Below are 20,589 nucleotides of genomic sequence, written 5' to 3'. Positions count from 1 at the left end.
TACAATTTATTATAATTATTGCTAGTCTACAAACTCTTCAGACTAAAATTAAACTTTTTGAGTTTCTCCAAATAGCACGGAGAAAAGTTCCTCCTTCCTGTGAGTACCTGGGCGGTGGCTCAGCCAAGAGGGAGAAGGCAAACTGTGGTAAAAGCAGGAAAACTGAGAATGCATTGAAGGGATAATTGAGGAGTCATCACCCCTGCTATTGATTCCCTCCCAGCAGGGAAAGCTCTGTAGCAGATGAGAGCCTGGCTCTCCATTCTCCCACCCTGCGGAAAAGTGGTTGTAGGGGAGCATTTGGTTATTGCTCTCAACTGGGTACAGACCCTCGAGGGCTTTGTTGGGCTGGGTTTGACTGGGTAAAAATCTTCAAGGGCTTTGTTGGGCTGGGTTTGGCTGGGTAAAAATCTTCAAGGGCTTTGTTGGGCTGGGTTTGACTGGGTAAAAATCTTCATGGGCTTTGTTTGGCTGGGTTTGACTGGGTAAAAATCCTCAAGGGCTTTGTTTGGCTGGGTACAGACCCTCGAGGGCTTTGTTGGGCTGGGTTTGACTGGGTAAAAATCTTCAAGGGCTTTGTTGGGCTGGGTACAGATCCTCAAGGGTTTTGTTGGGCTGGGTTTGACTGGGTACAGACCTTCGAGGGCTTTGTTGGGCTGGGTTTGACTGGGTGCAGACCCTCGAGGGCTTTGTTTGACTGGGTGCAGACCCTCGAGGGCTTTGTTGGGCTGGCTTTGCTTGATTCCAACACAGGCAGATTCTCTAGGAGATTGTTTAAGGAGCTGGGCGGGTGAGCTGTGCTGCAGTGGCCCTGTGTTAACCAGCCTGGGAGAGCAGCTCCAGTGTGCCAGCAATGTTCTGCAGGCTCCTGCAGGACTCTCTGAGCTCTGCAGCAGAAGCAGGAGCCTGCCACAGCTTTTGCACACCTGAGTTCATCCATCTCCATCACTTCTGAGTCTGCTGCAGCTAAGGGGTGTGAGAACTGCTGTGCCCTCTCTGAGAGCCAACCCCTGCAAGGGAGCTCCTCACAGCACAGAAAATCCAGGTGTAAAACCACAGCATGAAGCACAAAGTCGTTTAACAATGAGTCATCAAAAATGTCTCTGATCAATTAAAAAAAAAAAATCACAGAAGTATTTCTGAGAGGCTGAGTAACCTCCAGAGCAAGAAATAACACTTGTAGCTGTGAAAAGAACTAAGTGAACAGGGATTATAAATGAGAGAACTTTATTCATAATAATGTCATAGGAGGAACAAGTAGAGGAATAATATTACTCTATCAAATATCTTCTGTGTCTAAATCCCTGTGAAAAAACATAAGGAAGCAATTGAAAAATATTTACAATGAAAGGAAGGAACTTGAGGCTTTAGCATGGTGTTAAGCTCATGATGTAATTGGTGTTCAGAGACTTGAAGGAATAATTCACATTTTATAAATTCTAAATAATATTTTAATTTTACATGAGTATATCTCAAAAAGAAAAAAACCCTCAAGACTGAGAATAATATCTGGGATTTTTATGGTTTCTTTTTTTTTTGATGTAAGAACAGGATACTTATAGGTGAGGCAGCTTTATTTCAATTTTGGGAAAAGCAGCCAACCAAACCTACTCCTGCTTTTTCTTTCCACTTTTCCTACTCTGATCCCCAAGCAAATGTCTCAATGACAGTGCCCAGATGTACAGCTCCAATCAGTGGAAGATAATTAAAACTTGAGGAAAGTTTTCCTGCGCTTCTGCTTCCCCCTCCAACCCCATGGCCAGCCCCGTGTGCCGCTTGGCTTTAATTGCAAAAATCTCCATATTTTGCTCCTCATGCCTCAGGTTTGCTGCTCTGCAGCTCCTGTGATTTGTTTTGAAGTAAACTCGGCTATTGATTCATTATTAAGAGGGAGTGGGGTTAGCACAGCCTTGGAGTGAGGTTTTTCCAGGGGTTGTAATTTCTTGAGCAGAAGGCAGGTTCTGTTTGATTCTGCACTCTCTGCACAGAAATATTTTGCAGGCTGAATTTCCAAGTACTCTCCAGTACCTGAGCTGACTTATGTGCCCATAATGAAAGTTCTGTTTGCATCAAGAGAGATATCCTGCTATCCCTGGTGTCGTATTTTGCCCTCTCTTTTGGGGGGAAAAAGGGAAATAATGTTGTTCCAGTATTAAACATTCCAGTTACAGCTTTGTTCCGAGCAGACACAGCCTGGCAGGTTCCCACCCAAAGTTCCTCTGGTCAGCAGTGAGAAATCCCAGAGTGTCTGGGAAATATTTGAACTTTAAATGTGAGTTCAATGCCTGTGAGTGAAATTTGGAGGAGTTTTGCTGCTTCTTGTCATTTTAGCTTCAACCTTTGGCAGCCTTGTTGTGTGGACCCCCAATTAGTGCTTTGGTCTCCTTCCCAAAGGACTTGCTGTGTTTTATGTCTAGAACACATAAATTTTTATTTAATTAATGAAGGAAATGAGCAGAAGGTGTAAACCTCACTGTTCAGCTTGTAAATTGTATCACCAAGGTGTGGTGGGTTTGCTTTGCTTGCTTATTTAAAAAAAAAAACAAACCTAAGGTTATGGTCTCTATCCAAGTCCTTCCGTCCATTAAATTCTGAGGGAATTTCAGATCTGGATTTTGCATACTTTGAAAATCAAATTAGTCTTCAATTATTTAGGGACTTGTCTCCAATTCTCCTTCTGAATGCAAATTCCTGAAGACATTTCTTACCCAGAAGAGTGTCTTCCTCATAGATTAACATTACCAAAGTTACTTTAGAGTTTAATTACTGTTTTGTGTAGGGTTTAAAATCAATAGTCTTGCAGGGGCTCCTGCTCTGAGAACTGAAATTTACAGTATCTGCATGTCAGGTGTACAGCAATATTTTACATTATAAAGTTCTCCTCACCTTGCAATGGCACACGAATGCCTTTAGCATTGCAGCAGACCAGAAAACCCAGTCTAACCCAGAAATATGTCCTGGCCTATGAAAGTCCTTACAACTCTGGTTTCATTATGTTCATCACAATTACAGCAAGCCAACCACCCAGACTCCTTGCAGATGTCTTTAATTCATGAGCTTTGGGCCCATTTCTCATATGGAGTTTTTAAGGTTGTTTGATTTAACTTTTTAATTTTTTTTTTGTTGTTAATAGATTGGTCATCCTCATATCTTAATAAAACAAAAATTGAATTATATGCTCTGCTAAGCAAGCATGACAGGACTTTTGCTAGCAGATGTAGAGTGTGAAAACCTGTGGGGAAATCCCATTCACTTTAGGTTCCACCTGAGAACGCTGCAGTGCACTGCAAATGGATTCAGCCTGAAAAACACAGGAGCAGGGGAACAATGGAAATCAATGATTTGAACCTAATTAAAAAGGCCTGATAAAAATTCTGGAGAGCCAGATGGCAAAGTCAATTTCTCAGTATAATATCTGTGCAGATAAAGAATATGATTAGCTGTTGACATTCTGCAAGGGTAGAATGATCTTATCAGCAGGATGTCAAAGTATTTCTTTAACAGTATTAGACTGTGCTTTTATAACTATTGTACACCTGACTTAATGGAAATCATTTTTCTTCCAGGAAGTATGAGACATAATGTTTTCCTCAGATGTCACAGTGCAAAACTCACGAGTTGGTTATCTTGATAAAAGCTTTAGACTCTGACTGCTGAAGGCAGACACCTACATGACTTGAACATTAAAGCTGAAATCAAACTCCAATTACAGGTGGTGCTGAACACTTCTGTATCTCTCTCTCCATTTGTGTTTATGGATTCCAGACAGTTCTGTTGAATGAGAAGGAAATTTTGGACAAGGAAGTTTCCTGTACATGTGTAGTGAAGCAAATATTTCAGTGCCTTTGGCTGAGCTGTTTGGTTTTGTGCAAAATGCTTAAAAGGACAAAATGAATAAATGATGTGCTGGTTCCATGGCTAAAATAGTCATGCTGGAGAAAAGATTTCTGGTGGCTTTCAGCTCCTCCTCCGCTTCCTAGACTGGAGACACCAAAGAGGTGGTTTGAGAGTTTCCTGGGAGGGAGAAGGGCCAAACTGAAATGTTTTTACAGGAAGAATTAAATCTAGGAGCTGGACATGCCAGGCAAGAGGGGTCTGATCACACACCTAGTGAGTTAAACAGGACTTGCAGCCATACATCATTTTTTCTCATTGCCTCCCCTTGAGGTGCTGGCTGTAATCATTTCTAACAAAGGTTTCCACGTCCATTTACTGCTGTGTGCAGGGATCTGGGATGAACGTGGGTGCTAGCAGATTACCAGCCTTTAATTCTGGTTTGCAAACCCCTCACCTGGTGTTACTGATGTCAGCTTTTGGGAAAGGATGACTTGGGAGCTTTGTGTGTCCCTGGGCTGCCCAGGCTGGCTCTGTGCTGGGTGCTCCTGTCCCTGCACAGCTTCTGCTGCAGCAGCTCCTGGCTGGGTTCTCCAGACAAGAGCTGGAAAATGAGGAAAAGAAGCATTATTTGCTAATTGGATCCATTTCTCTGTGAAGTGCTCTGGATTTCAGGGCTGGAGCTGTTCCAGCCTGGGTGCTGGACACAGTCCAAGCTGCTTTAGGGACAGTTTGTGGCCAGGCCCCATCTCATTATTCCCTTTCCTGTGCTTGGTGAGTGATCTTTTACTGTGCAGAGCAGCAGAGACACATCACACTGAACATTTCTGGGGTATTGCTGAATGTATGTCTGAATGGGACTTCCTTATTTCTTTCACCCCTAAAGAGAAGCAATCTGCATTAACTTCTTGTATTTCATACAATGCTACCTTTTATTATGTGCGTCAAACTTCTGTGTTCATAAATATTAGTGTTTCTAACACAGCCATTTATTCTTTTGAATTCAGACAGTAGGAAACAGAAGTTACAGCTCTTCAAACAAGCCTCAATAATTATGGACAGCCTGTGAGGCAAGCAGCTCAGGTATCAATTTTAGAACAGATGAATCTTCCTTAAAGTGCACTAATTAAAGTGGCTTTAAAGATCTGGGCTGAGGATAAAGCAGATGATGCTGTACACCAGTAAAACACAGCTCTGTCTGACAAGGCTTGTCTGGCACACAGTGCAGGGGGAGCAGCTCTGAGCAACTGAGCACGGAAATCTTTCTTTATAGTTTTCAGATAAAATCAGAAGCAGAACTGCTGACTAGCAATTGGCAGAAAACAATATTCAGATCCCGGCTTCAAAGCAACCTCAATTACTCTGTTTCACTTGTGTATTTTAATTTAAACACTCCTCTGAGCCCCTTAATACCCTGACTGTGTCTCCCTGGGAGTTTGAAAGGACTGGCTGCATACAGCACATGGCTCATGGCAGTTATTGACTCCTGCCCTTTATGGAGATATTAGACCTCATTATGCTCATGTCAGAATTTGTCTCTGTCCATGCTGAGCATTTAAAGAGGAGTAACACTTGTTATAAGTGATAACTGATGAGGTGACACAGAGGAGGAGCATCTCCAGAGGTGCAGTTTGGGATAATCAGGGTTCAATAAGTGATCCCCAACTGCTGCTGGGCCCAGGAGCTGTCACTGAGGAATTGTTGCACAGGTAAATGCAGTAAATGCAGTCCCACTGTCCCAGTGGAAACTCTATTGACAGCCCTTCCTCCATCCTTCAGACAATTTAGAGCCTGAAATTCCTCCTACCGTGGAAACAACAAGTGTAGCACAATTCACCTGCTGCCTGATGCCTTTCTTAACTAAGACTGAAACTAATATGTTCTCTGGTAAAAGCTATACCTCTATTTCCCCCGTGATATAATTCATTGGTGATTGGATCCCATCTAATCTTCCTGGATTTTGAAAGCTCCATTTTTCCTTCTAATCTGTGTTTTGTACTGCTTAGATATCAAGATAATATTTGTAATGCAAATGACTGGTGCAGTTTGTATTTTTGGAGTTGAAATTGCAATAATCATTTAGTCCTTGGAGTGAAAGTCATTTTGCAGCCTTTATTTCCTCACCCTTCTGTTCCCCAGCCACTTGGTGTGTGTGGCTGTTCTAGGTCTGCGTTTCTTGATGCTGTAGTTAGTTCTGTTTTATTGTGCAGCACATCTGCAGCACTGCTGGGAGTGTTTCTGATGATCTCATTACTGGATCAAAGCTTCAGTCTCTTGGGTCACAACCCTGCTTAATGTTCTTGTGCAGACCCCTCCAGACTTCCACTAAAAACAGCATTTTGTGCTCATAAAAGCAATTGCTCAGGACATAAGCAGCCAGAAAAGGAAAAAAAAAAAAAAAAAACAGTATAAAAATTACTTGAGTTTAAAAAATGGGTTTGTCTTGCATTTAGGTGCCTCTGCTACTCTTGCCAGTACAAATACCTACCTGTGTTTTCTTACCTTGCGTAATCCTTCATTTGGAAAAAAAAATGCAAAGGTGTGGGGAGGGCATGAGAAGGAAGGGGTTTGCAGATCCTCTAGCAAAGAAGATTTTAATGCTTGAATAACTGCAATGTGAACTTATTGCCACATGTGATATTGCCTCTTGATTTATCACCTTGGAAACAGCCTGAAGTCTTTGTTTTGTGTAGTTGCTCTACTGTGATTTAAAAGGAGAGGATGAGTGAGACACAGATCTAATAAGATTTAACTCTTCCATGGCAAGAACATGTAATCAGATGTATATTAATTATATCTGTATAATTAATTATATGTATTATCATATATAATATATATGATGTGTTAATTACAGTATATAATATATAATTGTAATTGGTGGTATAATATTATATAATGGCTATATATTAATTGCTTGATTCTGGCCATAGTTTTTGAAATGGAGAAGTCTCCCAGGTGAATTAGCAGAGTCCCTGTCACTCTGTCAACTTCCATCCTTGTACCATTAAATTTGTTCTCCTGTCCTTGCAGGAGCCTTTTAAACAGATGATAGAATAAACATGTTAGGTTCAATGTGTTCATATTTCAGAAGTTTTGGGTGAGGAAAAGCAGGCTGTGCTGCTTTGCTGAGAATATCTGTAAGTGGCACTCCTGAGGCTGCCCTGCTGTGCTGCTGCTGGCTCAGAGCTGCAGGAGCAGACTCAAAATCAGTGATCAGCAACCTGTGCCAAGCTAAAGGATGCATGTCTGTGTTTGTGTGCCTGAGTGATGGAGAAGGGCTGGTTATAACCCAAAATAACCAAATAACCCACTCCTGGGCAGGGGGATGGCCTGGGGATTCTGCCTGAGTGATGGGGCTGGAGCTCTGTTCCACCCTGAGTAGCCTCCAGTGACCAGGGGATCCCAGCACAGCCCTTTAATGCTCTCCTGTTTTCCTCTTGACCATAGCCACAGAAAGAGAATTGATGTTTCTCACTGTGGTCTCTGTGTTGCTTTTAAAATCTTTACTGATATTAATTAATATTCTATCTATTAATATCTATTTAATAATATTTATTTTGTAATTTTTCTGCTATGAATTAATATTTATAATATTATATATAATATATGTAATATTATATTCATTATGTGATATACAAAAAATTACATTATATAATATATATTGCATAATATATATTATGTAGTATATAACATATGTTCTATACAATGCATATTATACATATATATACTATTATATAATATATTAAATATAATACTTATGACTTGTCACCATAATATAGAACATATGTTATATACTATATAACATATACAATGCATATTATACATATATATACACAATTATATAATAAATATAATACTTGTCACCATAAAATATATTATATAGTATATAACATATGTTCTATACAATGCATATTATACATATATATACTATTTATATAATATATTAAATATAATACTTATGACTTGTCACCAAATTTATTTACAAGCTGTGGTGCCAGCACTCCTGCTGAATGCAAACCTGGAATTCCTCTGCCTTGCTCTGGGAGCTCAGCCCAGGCACTGCTTGGAAAGACTCTCTTTTCATTTTGCAAAGCCCCACATTGAATATCATTTTGACCTTTTTAATATGCTGGGTTTAGAGTGCTCACCAGGCTGCAGTATTTCACCAAGTGAATGAGTGACAAAGTTTAGGATTTGGACTGGGGATTTAGGCAGGAGAGGACCAAAATAAATTTCCTTAATCTGTAGATGAGATAGTTTAAATAATCATGGTTTCCAGACTGTAATTTTCTGTTCTTCCTCAACAACTCTCGCTGCTACAGTTTCTTCCTGCAAATCAGAGTTTTTATTTAATCAATAGCATTGAAATTGTGCATGGAAGTTCTGTTCAGTTGCTTTTGTGCCTCTCTGTCATTATCTGAGTGGTGGGAGGTACTGACACCAGCACTGGGGTAAATTCTTCACATCAGCGACACAAATTTTCTTTCTTCTTTGGTTTTTAGACTGGGGGGAGTTTTGATTTCTCTCAGCTCACTGAGCATTATTTGATCTGTTCATCAGATTTTTTTTAAATTTGCATGCATTTGTCTTTGCATTTCTGCAATGCTGTATTGCAAGGTAAAGCGAATTGTAGATTAATATGCAAGTGAACAATGTAAAATAACTGGAGTATGCAAAACATAAGGAAAATTTTGAACAGCTCTTGGTGGTTGGAGGGGTCAGGGAAATATTTACCTGGGAATAAGTGCCTATCACTAATTATTTACAAATTAACCACGGCAATTGGCGCTGACTTTCCCCTCCCCTGTGGTGCCCTGAGGGAATTGAGGAGCAGCAGATGTGGGGAGTCCCCAGGAGCGTTTGCTGATCCCTGGGTAATGGGGAACAAACTGGGGGAGGTCCCAGGAAAGGGCAATCCTCACTTATACCAGAGGCTGAGGGGATTATCTCATCTGTCTCGCTGCTGAATCAATCTCAGCCCCTTTCCAACCAACAAAATTCAATTAACTTCTATGAATTATTTAGCCACACTGAAGTCTTAGATAGTATTAATATTTGTGTTTCAGCCTGTTTTGTGCAAGGAATATAAAATATTTCTTCTTTATCATCAATCAAGCTCCAATGTAAAATGTAATTTTCTATTTCACTGTTTTAAGAAATATCATCTTAATCTCACTTGATGTTGACTAAAAATGTTACATGGCAGCTGTTGCTTATGTTTGGATTATTAATTGCCTCAGGAGAATATCAGGGATTCGATGTCATTTAAATTATAGGTTTTTAATTTTTTTTTTTTAGTCGATGGCAACTTTTTAAACAAAATCTTTTAGTACTTTAATGCTACCAGGCAAACTGCAATCTGCTAGCACAAGCCTAGAAGGAAGGGTTTGAACAGTGTTGCTACAGTATTTATGGCTTTGACAAAAGAGTTTAGTTCATTTCTGAGGAAGTGTGCTCCAGAGAAGCTAAGAATAAAACAGGATTGACTTGTAGACAGGAAAGACTTATTTTGTGTCTCAAAAAATGAAAGACTGTCAGTCCTTCACTCACTTCCTGCACTGTTCTTAGTATTATAGCAAAGATCTAGTCATCAAAACTGAGAAATTAGGAATGTGAAGGCTTGACAAGCCCATCACAACAATGAGAACGTCTCAGTGGAATAACAGCCAGGCTTGCAGGGGGGAGAGTGACAATTCTCAGTGCTTTGGAGCCACCTGTGTCCAATTTGTGCTCAAGGGGTAACAAATCCTGGAACTCCTTTATTCCAGCTCCAGGCTGGGAGCTGCAGCCTGCAGGAACTTTCGGGGCTGCCCAAAACCAGAGGCCAGATGGAATTAAGAGATTTAAAAGCAGTTGTGGTTATTGAAGGGTCTTCAGGTGCATTTAGGGCAGACAAAGCCCCCCAGGGCCTACACCCAAACATGGACCATGGGTCATGGGTTTGCACAGTTTAAGTTTGGGCATATTGAGGGTTAATTTTCCAATTACAGCTTCAGCGAATGAAGTAATTTACCCCATGATAATGAAGGTAATTTACCCCAAGTTGGCTCCCCCAGCTCCCTTTTGTTCCCATCTCAGGGCCCGAGGCAGTGAGGTGTCCTTGGTGCCCAGCCTGGAGAGGAATGGTTGTGTTTGAATGGGGAAGCAGCAGCTCACACTGTTCATGAAGCTTAGAGCTGCACACTAAAGAGCTGCAGGATCACAAATAAATTAAAATTATAGAAGCTCCAATCCTAAGGCATCACTGCTAGCCCAGCACTGGCCCTCCTTCCTGAGCTGCTGGTTTGAACTGGTGGGAGATGGACGAGTGCAAACCCAGAGTCAGAGCAGGGAAGGTGTGAGCAGCATCTCCAGCCCTTCAATAATTTATCTCAGGCTTTTCTGGAGCGTTCTGCAGCATTCCAGGCAGCAAATGATGCAAATGAGTCATCCAGCAGATGTGGGCTCTGCCTTCACTCCAGCTGGGACAATCCTGCACGACATCCCCTCTCCTTGAACTATCATATCCTTCCCCATCCATCAGGTATTTTATCAGTCCCCTCTGTTTTCTCTTGAATTTCCTTAGGCTGATCTAATATTAAAACTTTATTCAGATTTTTTTACTGCATCTTTTCCATTTACTTTAATTAAATGTCTGAGCCTTGTGGATCAAGATAACTTTTATTAAAGTTAATAAATGGATGGTCCTTTCAGATCTGCTTGTATCCTTGCAGTTTGTCCTGTCTTCATCAAAGCCCAAGATTCCAGAGATAGAATGAGGCTATAAGAGAGATGGTAAACCTGAATACTGAGGAATTTATGACATGAATTTCAAATGCAAGTAGCTAATTTTTCCTTGAGGAAGCACAAGTGCAGTTCCCAATCAAGCTGCAGAGATGCCTTTGTGAAGCACCTCAGTCAGTCACACATCAAACACCATCAGGTAAGATAAGAATTTACTTACAAAAGCACCAAGGTTTCCACTGAAATTTGGCATGCTGATTGTAGATGCTGAATAATTTACAAGTCTCAGCAGTGCTGCCAATGCCAGGAAGAAATGCTAATTCTGGTACAGGAATGAGCTGTTCTGTAGCTTTGATTTTCCTCTGCTCTCACACCAAGCTCACCTTCCCAGAGAGGGGGGCTCAGAACTGATTTTTGTGAGTGTCAAAGCCGTGTGTGATGGGATGGCAGCATTTATCACATTGATGGAGTGCTGCTGGAAATGGTTTGTGTGGCACAACCCTACAAGTTCAGTTTTAAATTCTGATGTAGAAAGATTCATCTGCTTTCTCTTCTTCCCTTTCAGTTGTTTCTCTTGCATTTTATAAACAAGGGTTGGGGAGGAGAAATTGTTTGAAATGCTTTTTTCATTTGCACAAGGATTTCTCAGTGTCAGTAGAAATAACAGCATTGATGTAATATTTTAAAAATAGAACTGTACAGGAATTTTTTTTATTAATTGCTGTAGACTGTGGTCTTGTAGCTGAAGCAGAACTAAATCAGGTTTGTTCCCTTCCCTCAGCATCCTCCCAACACGTTACAATTCCTGTTCAGCAATATAAATGTTATACTGCTGTAGTTTGCACAGCACTGTTAATTCTCTGATTACTTAAGTAGCACTACTAATGCTCATTATTAGTATAGAACTCCATTAAGGTTTCTGCTGTTTCTTATAACAGTTCACCAATTTTTCTGGGATGTTCACAAACTGATATGTGTGTGTATATGTGCACACATGTTTATATGTAAAGATTGATGGTTCTATTAATTTACTGAGATTTTTTTTTTATTTCTGCATACCCGTGGCAATTTATTGTTAAAAAAAAAAAGAAAGGTGACTAAGAAATGTAAGAATATACAGAAATCAGTGGCAACAGTAAGGGATAAACTAGAGAAAATAGCATTTCCACTGCTTATGGAAGTGTCCATTCAGAAATGTAGCTCAGCAGCACCAAGGCAGCCTTGTAATAAAATCCAGAGATTTTAAATTCAGGTTTCTTGTTAGCACTTAAAAATCTGCCTGGACTTTGTGCCACAGCCGAATTTCCTTATGCAAATGCTCACATATATGTTAAACTGCTCACATATATGTTAATATGTGCACCTGGCCCAGCTGTGGGCTGTGTAATTACACTGACAAACCTGAGGACAGCTTTAAAGCCAAGTATTTGCTTAATTTCAACAACTGCTGAACCAGATTTGTACCTTCTACAATTCACAGGGTTTTTTTCATTTTAATGGAGTTTTCCACTTGAATAGAGGGAGCTGGACCTCCTGTACACCCTGAAGAAACAGTGAATAAATGTCCCTTGAGTGAATAGAGGAGTTCTGTGATAAATATCAACACTTACAAATGTAAGTTTGCATCTAAATCAAATGAATTTGTGGCATTTTATATTTGTCAGGCCTCTATTGTGTGTGGCATCACAGTGCTTAGGACAGAGCAGGCTGCAGAGCCCTCTGCCATCCACTAATACCAGCAAAAGTCACATTTATCAGGCTATTTAGCTGTACTTGAGCCTAATGCCAGGCTGATTGAAATTTTTTAAATCCAGGGAGTGTGAAAATAATTTAAAATTAATTTCCCGATCTTTCAGGCAGAACTCAATATCACAGTGCGGGTCTCCACAACAGGAAAGAAAACTGCTTAAGTCCAGTTTAGGATCTAACAAATGACTTGTTTGTGGATAAAATATTTTCTGGTAAGTGGTTAGCCAGACCAGGCTCCTGACTGAATAAATGTGACTGAGCCTAAGCACTTTAAAGTTTGAAAAAATTAAAAATAAGGTTAGAAAACCTGATTAAGAAAGTTTTAAACCTGATTAAGGAAGTTTTAAGCCTGCTCCAGTAAAATAGGTCTGTTTGAATAAAAAGTTTTAAAATGCTGTACAAATAGCAGAAGATAGGGCAAATTTTCACATGATACTATCTACAGGCTGATGAGGTTTATAAGATTGCCCTGCTGCAACAAATAACAGCCAAAATTTCCAAGTTTCTAAGCAGCTTGCTGCAAAACAGCTAAAAGCAATTATATAATTTAGATATGTATAAATGCTGTAAATTTGGGTAGCATGGCACTGATCCAGACACAGAGCTCTGCTTCCAACTCAGCTAAACAGGTTACAAAATAAACATTTCCTTGAATTTCCTTGCAAGTGTTCCACTGTCCCTCCACCCCTCTGAACGTGGAATTTTCTGTGCCTGTGCTTAGGGCATGAGCACTGATAGGAGCACTCTGAGAGTGGTGTCCTTTTCTGAGACAACCAATGCTAGGAAACCTGAAACCAAAAGGAGCCTCCTCTCAGGGAACAGGAGCAGAGTTTGCAGTATTGTGTTTTTGGGAATATTGTGTTTTTGGGAATATTGTGTTTTTGGGAATATTGTGTTTTTGGGAATATTGTGTTTTTGGGAATATGTTTTTTAAGTTTAGTTTTTAGAGCAGAATGTTTTGTCCCATTGAGGAACTCTGAGCAGTCCACTGTTGTTTGACAACAGGCAAAACAACCATTGGGGACTGTTCTCTAGGTTTGTTTTGTGTTTCACCAGGACCTCTGCAGTGAGATCAGTGCAAACCCTCCAAAATCAGAGTGACCTGTGGAGGAGGAGGGGAATGATTCCCATTCAGGTCCTGTCTGCACACAGATGTAAGCATTAGAGAGGTGACTGAGAGGTAACTCTATTTACTGTAGCTTTATTTTAATCCCCTGGGAATGCATTAGCATCCCTCTCAAATGCCAGTGTTCAAATCCTGCTGTAAGAAAACAAACAAGAAAGGGAACAGAAATGATTTAGGGGCAGATATTTCCCCGGGTTATGCAAATGCAGCCAAGGAGACACTGCTTTGTTCTGGGTTTCCCTAATTCACTGTAGTAAAGATGTATTAGATGGGTTCCCCTATTGGAAAATCATTTATCAGGATGACAGGTGAATAATGAATGCAATTCACTGATATTGCACCGTCTCCTCATCGGGGATTAGAGAAAACAGAAAGGAAGAAAACTCTTCTGGAGCTGTTCTAGGAAGGGCTTAGGTGAACTGCATCTCTTTGCCTCCTTGTAAATTCTGTTCCAATGAGACAGTGAGAGTGGCTGTTGCTGCTAATAAAGGAAACCATGGCCAACAATTCAGTTCCTAACTCGGCCCTGATAAGGTGGTCATGCTTGCCTGGGATTCTGTGTTTGCTGTAAACCACCAGCAGTGGTGGCTGCTCAGGGGTGTCCAGGTCCTGAATGCTGGATAGAAAATCTATAAATAATGCTGGAAATGCTTTTCAACTGAAAAACACCATTTTCACTCATCCCTAACTGCTCTTTGAAAGTTTTACTTGTAAGGCTGACATTCCTTATGCATAGTTAATTGTTTGTGGTGTATATTGCTCAGGCACATTTCATCTGCACTCAGAGGAAATAACCCAGGCAAATTGTGTCTCTGGCTGTTACTGACCACCACTGAAAATTTGGTTTTCTCCAGAGCAATATGAGGGTAATTAATGCTTCATCCTGGAACTCCTAGAGGTTTGCTTTGTCTTGCTCCTTGTGCTGGTGTGCAATATTCACCTGCAGGTGTGAATGGTGTGGGAGCTGTGTTGGGATGTGCTCACCTCAAGTGAGAGATCTCATCCAGCATCCAGATCTTCATCCTCGGGCTTTGTGAACCCATGAGCTGCAGGGCTTTGTGAACCCATGAGCTGCAGGGCTTCCAGACCATCCCTGGTCCTGCTCTGAAACCCAAACCCTGCCTTATTCATGGCCACAGCACTAAACAAGGCTCCTGCGAGTTACAGATGGTCACCAAATTGACAATGCATTTGCTGAAGCATGAATTTCCAGCCCAGTGAAGCTCTGCTCCCCCAGTGCTCAGGAGGCTCTGGGATAACTCGGAGTGACGTGCAGGGGTGTGCAGGCAGGCATGGGAGATGCACACAGCATATGTTGGATCTTGCTTTCGCATGGAGCTGAGGGGAATTGAGAGAGAAAACATCATGATCTTAGCAAAAGATCTCCCTGGAACAAGCAAACCCCCTCTCAGTGCCCATAGCTGGCTGCAGATGCCATTGGATCTCTGGCTCTTGGGAGGCACACCATAATTCCACAATTCTGGCCACAGACACGCTGGAGGCTCTGCAGCTCTCCCACATCCACCTGTGGCCACTGGCTGAGCCCAGACCTTCCCTTCGTGGCTGCAACTCCTGCAGTTCTGCTCTGAATAATGGAATTCCGGGCTTCTGATATGCAGCTTTAAATTGCACAAGTGTGTGCTTACTCAATTTAGAAATGTAAATTCACGTCTCCATCGTGCATATGGAACTTGGAGGCTCTCAGTGGACTGGAAATGAGAACATATGGCTCCCAAAGCCAGAGCAGGTAAGGGAATGTTTGACTTCACAGCATCAGAGTAGCCTGCAAGTCCATTCCTATAACCAAGATAAAAACCAGGATATCAGAAAAACCCCACTCATGTATTTATGTAAACACACAAACACACACCAGTGGTGCTACTTTAATATTAATGGGAACATATGTTTCACAGTTTTACATTCAGCTGTTTATTTTTGTTTTTCCTCTGGAACGTGCTTGGGTTCTGATGAAAATTTGGTGCTGAACCATCTGGTTTTAATTGCCTGGTTTGTTAATAGGTATCACTAGGTTGTTTTTCCAGCAGTTTTTTCCTTTTACACATTCTTTGGTGTCAGGGCTGAGGTGTAAGGATAGAAAGGGAACCAATCAGGTGCCTGAATGCAGCTGCAAATAGAATCCAAGGAATTAGGAAAAATTGCCTAGTTCTGTATCTTTATGATAACCTTATGATAATCTTATGTGATTCTTTAGATTGACAAACTAACTCAAAGGTCTTTTTTTCTAAAACTGAGAAGAAACATTTCAAATTTGAGTCTAACTTTCCATTGCCTCAAAACTATCTGGGCCAAAATCACTGAACAATTTCTGAAATTGTTCAGAAAAGCAGATTTAAGAAAGCTGCTTCTTGTTTTAGACACAGCATTATTAGAATTTCCCTGGGAGATCAGCAGCTCTCACCAAGATGTGAGAGACCCAAGCCCAGCTCTCAGGGGGATACAGAGTCACTGTCTATCATAATCCTTGTCCAAATCCCCTCTCTGAACCAGCTGCAGAGTGGATTTTTAGGTGCATATTCCACTACCCAGTTAAAGAAGTTGTGAGTTATTTCAAGTGGATTTTTCTGCGTTTTTATATCTGGAGCCAGCAATTACATTTGTATAAAATCTATTTAAATAATCTCCAAGCAGAGAAGGGAATAAGTCACCTAGGAAAATGGGGCAGGGAGCTATCAGTCTCTTCTGCAGCCCTAAAGATTCCTGCAGGTGGAATAACTCTGTGTAGGGCACCAAGAAAAGCATAAATCAATATCCCACCTAGGGCAGCCTGTGCAGGAATGTGAATGTGAGCTCAGAGCCTGCTCCCCTCACTCCTGCAGGATCCCCTGTGGGCTGAGGGACAGCAAACTCTGCCACCAACAGCACTTTGATCAACCTTTGATAACAAACTGGGATTTCTTTTAAAACAGGTGCTCCAAAGCTGCTCTTTCATTTGGGTTCTGATGGAAAGTTTGGATTGATTTAATTTCTTTTCATTTCAAATCCTCCTTTGACAGGATTTTTTTTTTCCTTATTTGACTTTATCTGAACATTTGTTGCCCCTCCGGTTTATCTGTGAAACAGGAGCATAAAATCAGTTTACCCTTTGGAAAGAATGGCCTCAAGCTCACCTATTTTTAGGACAGCAAGTGAAGGCTGAAAATTTGGATGGGTACTAACCAAAGACTCTATGTTCTTTGTGTCTGGTGGGTTTAATAAGAAAATGTTTAGGGAGGAAGAATGGAGTCTGTTCCTTCTGTTCAGCAGTGCTGTGGTGGTGAAGGCAGTAGAACTCCCTGCCTATTTTTCATTTCTAGTCACCCTTTAGAATAGAGGAAAGAAGAGAAAACAAAAAAAAAAAAAAAAATCATGGGAATTTTCTGATTCCTAATTCCTTCTCAATTGTTTCCTAATAATAAACGAGTAGCAGTAACAAGGTACACCTTGTGCTGGAACAAGCTTGGCATCGTTTTAGCCCTGCACAGTCAAGGAGAAGGGAAGGCTCCGGTCTCCCTGGAATTGCCAGGCCCTTGGATCATCTGGCAGGATGTGCAGCAGGAGAAGCACAGCTGGGTCTCTCTCTCTCAGGAGAATCCAGTGGAATACCCTGGTGTCAGGCTCAGCTGGCTGAAAAAAGCTGCGTGCCCAGAGTTGGCTCCCAGTTGCCTGCAAAATGCCTCTTTTCATCTGTCTTGCACTAACTGGAATTAGTTCAGCGTTTTGGATTTATTAATAAGTGTTTTAATAATATTCAGGGCAAACATCAGTCCCAAAGAAGCGCGGAGATGTCAGGAAAATTGCCATTGGAAATATCAGACTCTTGGAGACCAAAGAATGCAAAATATTTTCTAAAGAACACCATGAAAAGCTACAGTAGTCGACATAAATTCTATTTTATTATTGGTACAACAAATATTTTAAGCTTTGATTGAAATTATAAAGAAAATAGGACTAAAAATTAACATTAGCATTTCAAATTTAAAATAAGAAGGGAAAAACTTGGCCTGTCTGATTGCTAGATGGCTTTTGTGGGCCCTGGTCTTGAAAATATGTGCAAAGGTTTTTAACTTTTTGTTGGTGACTGGTGACTGCTGAAAGCTAAGAGAAAAACTCATGATGGACTAATCTAGCTTAATTTATTTTTGCTAATTGGTTTAACTTGATCTACTGTTTTGATTGGTAGATGTGCAGTTTTCATAGGTGGTGAGAATCACATCTAACAAAGGGGGTTGGTATTGTTGGGTTGTTAATCCAGTCAGTTCAGTGATGTGGAGATGGCACTGGCCACACTTCACAATGGAATAATGTACATTACATACTTGGCTGGCTGTAAAGCTTCCAGACCCCAAACTGTCAGTCTTGTGATGTCTTCATCTGCCTTTCAATAATTGATAAATATTCAGTGTCTATGGATAGGCTTGGAGAACAAACATTGTCTTATTCAGTTATCAAACCTAATTAATGAATCCAAAGCCTGTAACTGTTTACATTTTAACCTGGTTATTCCACCAAAAATTGGTTTGACTGGGTGGGTTGGTTAGTTGGTTGAATGGTTCCTTGGCTGGCTGGTGAGTTGGTTGATTCTTTGGTTAGTTGGTTGGTTGGTTCCTTGGTTGTTTAGTTGGTTGAATGGTTCCTTGGTTAGTTGGTTAATTCTCTGGTTAGTTGGTTGAATGGTGCCGTGGGTGCTTAGTTGGTTGGTTCCTTGGTTGGTTGAAATGGTTCCTTGGTTGGTTGAAATGGTTCCTTGGTTGGTTGATTGATTCCTTGGTTGCTTGGTTGGTTGATTTTGGCGTTTTTGGCACCCGTGTGTATTTCTGCAACCACCCCTCACAGTTTAGTCCACAGATGAATATCCCAAAAGTGTCGACAGCCTGAAATCTATCAGATTGCATCAGGTTTAGTGAGCAGCAGCTGGGTGGAGGACAGTGATGCTGTTTTCCCTGCAAGTGACAGAAATCTGTGGTTTCAAGCAGAGATCTCCTCAGGACAGGGCTGCTGAGAGCTGCCAGAGCCCTGCACCATGCAGAAAGGGTTAATTTAGAGCCCACCTGAGATCAAACACTCCCAGCAGCCCCGAGCCTGGCTCCCCACGGGCCCCAGCATGTAGAACAACCTGTCACTTAGCTCTGTTTGGCTTCCCTCGTGCAGTTCCCACCTCCAGCAATCAAAGCGTGCATTAGAGTCATTATCAGTTCTGTTGCTTTCCTTGTACCTGACTTTCAAATCGTCAGAACAATGTCTTTTGTTCTATAATAAATTAATTGTCTTTGAATCTTCTATCATTGGCAGATGGATCTCTTTGTTTAAATATAAATATGAAGATGCTGATTTATTTGGATTCCCCAGCACTGATTGTACGATAATTGTATCTTTTTGTGAATAATTGAATTATTTTCATATTATGTTAATCTCATTTCCCTTAAAGCCTGCCTGAAAATCAGACTGACTTATTTACATGTATAGGTGAATACTAATCCAGAAGGATCTATTTTTAGACTGCAAAATCTGTTTTCAAAGTTGTCCTTTCATGATTGGTGGTGCTGGTAAAAGCACTGCAAATGCAGCTGCAGGAAGTAGCATTTTCCCAAAACAACAGCTCATGCTGGTTTTGCTGCTGTAATTCTATCCTGCTGGTATTTTATAAATAAATAAATAAAACACAGGAAAGGACTAAAAATGCAGATCAGGCTCACATTATACTGCATACTGTGTAAAATATGTGCTTGGAGTTGCTGCTTATCTAAGAGGGTTTTTAATAATCAATAGCCTTTGCTGGTGCTATCAATTTGTAGCATCCAAGTTATGGAATGTGTTGTAGGGATTCTCCATCAATTTCACAGGCAGAATCCTGTAATGGAATAAAAAAAGGAAGCACAATTCATGCTTGAAACTGAAATTTTATTATTATCTCAATTGAAGCCTTAACACTCTGAAAATATCATTAATGGTGTGATGATGACTGTGCAAATTGTGTGCAGTCAAAACAAGTAAAAATAGTCCAGTACCTGCCACTTTATCTAGGTCCTGATGTCAACAGCGTCACCTGTGGCATCAGCACAGGGTACAGAAAATCAATAGTGCCCTGGGACAGTTAGGATATTGATACTTTCCTCTTTGGTGTGGTAAATTCTGCATTGGTCCATTTTCCATATATTAAAATGCTCTAAAACTTGATGTCTCTTCTATGGTGTGGAATTCCACATTACATCCAGATTTGCTGCACAAGGTTTGGGTTACATGTATTGAACTCTTGCTGTTTTCCTCTCTCTTATTCCTAAAACTGGCTGCAAGGCAACTCTGGCAAAATTTAATCCAGAATTTCAAACCTCCACATGTTTTTCAGTTTTCATCAGGAAAAAAATATCTGAGTACAAATTCCTTTAATATCAGTTATGCAATATTGATATGTTTTGGCCAGAAAAATGAAAGACCTTTCTTCGGCTGGAATATCAGCACACAAGGATATTTTATATTGCTGAATACCAGCAATGCTGATCACGACTGCTACTTCATGCTCTTCTTCCTCAGGAAAAAAATTTATGAGAAGTGAAAATACATCGATGATTAATGCTTATACCTGATCCTGTGAAGTGAAACCCATAGCATTTAACGTAATTTTAAGGTCAGAATTTCTTCCATAGATAGAAATCTATAATAGAAGATCTATAGAATAGAAGATCTAAATAGAAGATTTATAGAATAGAAATCTATAATAGAATATTATGGATTTCTATTCCATAGGAGTCCATATTAGACTTCTTCTATTACAGATTTCTAGTCTATAAACGGAATTAATTAATTAATAGAATAGGAATCTATAATAGAAGTCCAATATAGACTCCCATAGGAGTCTGCCTGGTGGGAAGTGTGTTCCAAGCCCAGAGTGTCTGGAGCAGTAAAACATTTGAAAGGAGAGGGATGTGTGTTGGCATGGCAACACTGCTTAACTCATATTTGCCAAGGCCACTGTAATTACTTAGCTGAAGCCACAGGTCACAGGAAGAATGCTATCAGAACTAAAATTGTTCCATCTTGTCCTCAACTTCCAGGCCAGAGGTTTCTAGATAAATCAAGAAGTGCAGTTTGACTGGAGGAACTCGCTCTCTCTTGCCTTGGCCTCGGCAAAATCTCATGTAAGTGCCCTTCTGATCTTGTGT

The 20,589-nt window shown here is 40.6% G+C and overlaps 1 long non-coding RNA gene across 1 annotated transcript in view; it reads left to right on the top strand.

Annotated features, from left to right (window-relative positions):
- The window catches only part of LOC131088357 (uncharacterized), a 64,988-nt gene that overhangs the window by 30,434 nt on the left and 13,965 nt on the right, over window positions 1–20,589 (top strand). Inside the window, exon 8 of the long non-coding RNA XR_009115101.1 lies at window positions 20,482–20,565. This is a non-coding gene — a long non-coding RNA (uncharacterized LOC131088357). The remainder of the gene's footprint in view (window positions 1–20,481; window positions 20,566–20,589) is intronic.

Source organism: Melospiza georgiana, chromosome 12, assembly GCF_028018845.1.
Source record: "Melospiza georgiana isolate bMelGeo1 chromosome 12, bMelGeo1.pri, whole genome shotgun sequence".
In the NCBI taxonomy this organism is placed as follows: domain Eukaryota; kingdom Metazoa; phylum Chordata; class Aves; order Passeriformes; family Passerellidae; genus Melospiza; species Melospiza georgiana.
This window is presented reverse-complemented; position numbering and strand designations above follow the sequence as displayed.